The sequence below is a fragment of the Triticum urartu genome, chromosome 3 (assembly GCF_003073215.2).
Source record: "Triticum urartu cultivar G1812 chromosome 3, Tu2.1, whole genome shotgun sequence".
NCBI classification, from domain to species: domain Eukaryota; kingdom Viridiplantae; phylum Streptophyta; class Magnoliopsida; order Poales; family Poaceae; genus Triticum; species Triticum urartu.
Genome location: NC_053024.1, coordinates 694,789,163 through 694,794,180, shown reverse-complemented (window position 1 = coordinate 694,794,180; position 5,018 = coordinate 694,789,163).

Below are 5,018 nucleotides of genomic sequence, written 5' to 3'. Positions count from 1 at the left end.
TGCTCCACCTCCATCTCAGTGTCCAAATGGCAACAAGCCAAAGAACAACATGTAGCCAATGATCACTGGTCCACTTATCCCGCCGATTCGCCGACTCATCCATTATCACCTTCTTCTGTTCGCTATCCCGACATGCACAGTAGATCTCCTGTTTTGTCCCTTCCAGTTCTTCAGGAGCCGCGTTTGGCCATTGTTTCTTGTAGTCATGCACACCCTCCAAGTGATCGTGCAACAGGAACCGGTCCTTCTGCTGGAATGTCATATGTGGTCCCTGCACCACATTCATGTGAGTTCCATTTTCCTTTTTATTTATCCATACTTGTGAGTGATTGTTATCCAAAAGATTAATTGTAAAATACAGCAAAGGAAGTACTCCGACATTGGAGAAGTGATTGTTATCCAAAAGATTAATTGTAAAATACAGCAAAAGAGTAAAACATTGTCCAAAGGGATAACTATTCAACCGTTACATGTTTGGAAGAGGATTTTGATGCTTCATCCAAGTTTTAGTTGTTCTAGTCATATCTTTTGCTCCTCGGGATAATACAATAAAACCAGTTCATTTGGTTGGTACCCTGGCAATATTGATCTTATTTGCTAAACTCATAAATAGTATCAATTTTTTCGAATGTTTTCTTTCTGTGGATAATTGCTCACAACTTTGTTTACGTTGTATGCCTGACAAGTGATTTGAGTTCAAGGTGAGCTCATAGTTTGCTGAGATCAATATTGCTGGACTGTTTTTTTGAAATGGTCACCAGGGGGAAAAGACTCCCCACTTGAATATATTTCAAAAGTGGTAGAACTCAAAGCTTTACAAGTTGCGGGAAGAGAGGAAATCATGCCACAGACCGGCGTGTACTCTTAGTGTCTCAGTCTTAAGACGATGAGACCACGTAATTAAATCATCTAGAATAGCAACTAGAGTTTGGGATGCATCAAGTTCAATGTTCTGGAACACCTTTTTGTTCCTAGCATCCCAAATCTTCCACAAAAAGAGAAGCAACATAAAAGGTCGAACGGTGTCCGGTAGCGTTGGCGGGAGCGTGGTGGAGAAGAGATCAACGATGGGCATGGCAAGCCGCCGGAGCCCAAGCCGATGCAAAATCCGGCAGGCAGCAGGGCACGAGAAGAAGAGATGGTCGCGATCCTCCACCGAGTTGTTGCACCGAGGACAGACATCCGAGTCCAGGATAGTTTTCTTGCGCAGGTCCTGCCAAGTGTTCAACCGGTCCAGGTAAAACAACCAGCCAAAAATCATTACTTTCTTTGGGACTCGTGAGTCCCAAATAGCCGAGAGAGTCAGGTCAGCAAGCTGGGTAGATAGTGCGGCATAAGCTCCCTGGGCAGAGAAGGCATCACCATTAAGTAGCCGCCTAGAGTCCGGTACCTGAGAGGGGAAAACATCCTGGAACAAAGAGTTCAGAGAGGCAAGCTCTGCGATTGCAGTAGAGGTCAAACGATTACGAAGGGCAAGTTAGATCCCATCCTGTAAAATAGTGGCTACTAGAGCATTTTGGTTGGTGTGGTGGGAGAAAAGAGCTGGGAAGACTACCGCCAGAGGTTCTGGCTGTAGCCAGCGATCTAACCAGAAGAAGGTCGTGGGACCATTGCTAACGGTGCAATGGGAAATCTCTCTCAAACTCTGCAGGTGTTTAAAAATAGTCTTGGCAAGGAAGGAGCTGTTCTTGCCAAGGCCTATGTGTAGAGGTGAGTGGTGGAGGACCTAGTCCTTCCAAGGTAGGTTGTTGGCATGAAGGAATTTATAAGCAAATTTTAGCAGTAGACAGAAGTTTTGTGCACGCAAGTTCTTAACACCTAGACCACCTGCCGCTCGAGGAGTACAGACCTTGTCCCAAGCAACCAAGCACTTCGCTCCGGAACAAGTCTCATCCTTAGACCAGAAAAAGGTACGTCTACGCTTATCGATAGCCTCTATAACCTGGGTGGGGAGAGAAAAGCAAAGCATAAAGTATGTGGGCAAAATATCTAGGACAACAGAAAGAAGGACAAGTTTGCCTCCGCGAGAGAGGAGCAGAGCACACCAGCCGGAGAGGTAGGTGTTGCATCGGTATATCATAGGTTGGAAAGCCGATGGGGGTAGCTTATGTGGGGAGAGGGGAAGGCCGAGGTATGTCTGCGGGAAGGAGGAGATGTCGGTGGCCAGGTCAGCGGCAAGGGTTGCGGCCTCATCGGGGTCAATGTTTAGGGGAATGAAGGTCGTCTTTGTGAATTTGATTTGGAGGCCAGTGGCCGCATCAAAAGCGTCGAGGATAGCTTTTAGGTGTTTTGCGGCATCGGGGGTAGCCTTGAGAATGATGAGGGTATCGTCGGCGTATTGGAGGACGGGGCAGGGAAGATGCAGGCAGAGGGGGTGGAATAAGAGGCCATCATTGTTAGCTTTAATGATCAATTGCTGCAGGATGTTTGCAATGATGATAAAGAGGTAGGGGGAGAGTGGGTCACCTTGGCGAAGACCATTTTTGCACGGAATCCATCTACAAGGAACTCTGTTAAGCATAACGGCAGTGGAGCCGGTGGCAAGGAGCGTTTGGATCCAGTCACACCAACGATCAGGGAAACCCCTAGCCTTTAAAGTGTGCAGGAGTGACGTCCAACAAACAGAGTCGAAGGCCTTTCTAAAATCAAGCTTGATCACAAGAGTGGGGGCTTTGCGTTTGGCACAGCAGTGAAGAATATCAGCAGCATAGAGGAAGTTTTCAGAGATATTGCGCCCAGAGATAAACCCTGTTTGATCAGCATGGACCAAGAGGGGGATTAGAGGTTTTAGCCGGTTGGTTAGGAGCTTTGTTATACCCTTAATTGGGCAGTTCTGCAGGGAGATGGGTCGGAAGTCCACAGGGGAGCATGCCTCGTTACTTTTAGGGAGCAAAATGATTAGGGCCCGATTCATGCAAGAGATGACACAGTTAAGCGAGTGGAAATCCGAGAAGAAATCCTTAACCTTGGCTTTCAGAATGTGCCAGAATTTCCGATAGAAACCCGGACCGAAACCATCAAGGCCCGGGCTAGCGAGTTGGTTCATGGATAGGAAGGCGTGAGCAATTTCATCGTCCGTAAAGGGGGCATCCAAGTACTAAAGCTGGGAAATGGGAGAGGGATAGAGATCATGAAGGGAGAAAGACCAGGCTGGTTGAAAGGCAGTACCTAGAAGCGAAGCATAGAAGTCTGATAAAATGTTGGATTTAGCGTCGTGCGAGAAGAACTCGGAGCCATTTGACACCAGGACATTGATTTTGTTATTACAGAGGCGAGCGGAGGCAGAGGCATGGAAGTAGCGAGAGTTTTCATCGCCTTCCAAAGCCGAACGAATTTTCCCCTCTGCATCCAAAAAAGCGCTTTCTCACGCAGAGAGCGTTGGAGAACACGAATGACAACCGTACGAAGGGCAAGCTCGGGCGGGGAGAGGAAGCGATCTTCTTCGATTAGGTCTAGGATGGTAATAATGGTTTTACAATTACGCTCACGGGTAATGAGGGGAACCGCGAGGTGTCTCCATTTTTTCAAAACAGAGCGCGAGTGCTTTAGGGCGGCAAACAGAGAAAGCGCGTGGTTTGATCTAAGTTGGGCCTTGGCCCAAGCTTGAGCGATAACCGCCCGACGGCTGGGCCTAAGGGCCCACCTGGCTTCAAAACGAAAAAGCGCGGGACGCGGGATCGTAGTATCAATCGTGACGAGGAGAGGGACGTGATCAGAGACGAAGCGGGTGAGAGAGGAAATAGTAGTGTTAGGGAAGAGAAGATCCCAATGGACATTGATGAAAACTCTATCAAGTTTTTCCAGAGTGGGTTGGTCTCGCTTACTTGACCACGTGAAACGGCGATCAAGTAGGGGCAGCTCAATGAGAGCATGAGAGTGAATGAAGGCGTTAAACATATCAGCTTCGGCTTGGCGAAAGTGAGTACTGTTTTTGTCGGATGCATGGCGAAGGAGGTTGAAGTCACCTAAAACAAGCCAAGGCGTGGTTTGCGTGGGGGCGAAGCTAGCCAGTTCCTGGAGGAAGAGGCGCTTAAGGCTATGGTCAGTGCGGGCATAGATGTTTGTGATTGCAAGATGCAGAGGGGAGGCGAGGCAGGAGATTAAGGTTGTTTGAGAGTAGGCACCTGAGTTGGTAGATAGAATAGTGAAGTGGGAGGAGGAGAAAGCTGAGAGCATACCACCTGCCGAGCCAATGGCAGGTGAAGTATGAAGCAGGTTTAGGTGATGTGGAAGAAACGATTTTTGTTTGAAGGCGTCAAGGGTACCGAGCTTAGTTTCTTGCAGAAAATAAGCATGGGGGTGAATGGAGATGAGCTCCGAAAGCACATCAGAGCACTTCTGCAACTGACCAAGGCCACGCACATTCCGACAACAGAAGTTAAATTTGAGCTTGTTCATGACGTACAACAAAGGCACCAACGGCACATAAAGGAGGCGAGAGCAGGTAAAGTAAACAGCGGGTGCCTTACAAAAAGATCGCGGGAGTTGCAGCCTAAACCACGACGGAAACTAACACAGGACGAAGGTGACACAGGATCGAAATCATTGCCATAAGGGCAGGTAAGGCCTAGATCGACATAACGAGACGCGGACGTGGCAAGCGGCCGACGTCAAAGTGCAGCAGCTGTCGATCATGGAGCAGGGGAGGACACCTCCGCCACCTTTTCGGGCTCGGCACCGCAGAGAGCAGCGATCTTGGCAAGAGCAGCAGCATCGACAGTTTTCCAGATCACTTAAGGCAAAGATAACAGTCAAATCGAACAATTTGTTCCTGAATCACAGTTTTCCAACTGTGAAATCCCATGTGCATGTCTAAACTTGTTTGGTCTACTGTGCCATTTACGTTATGTTTCTTTAATAGTTTATGAATGGGTTTATTTCTTGGATAGTTATCAATGGGTACTTGTACCCAGCTAGCGATAGTTTTACTAAGATTCCAGTTTCTGGATCGGGGGATCAACCGTTTTTTTGCGTGTTTACTTTCTGTAGCTACATTTTATGCCATTGACCTATGGAGC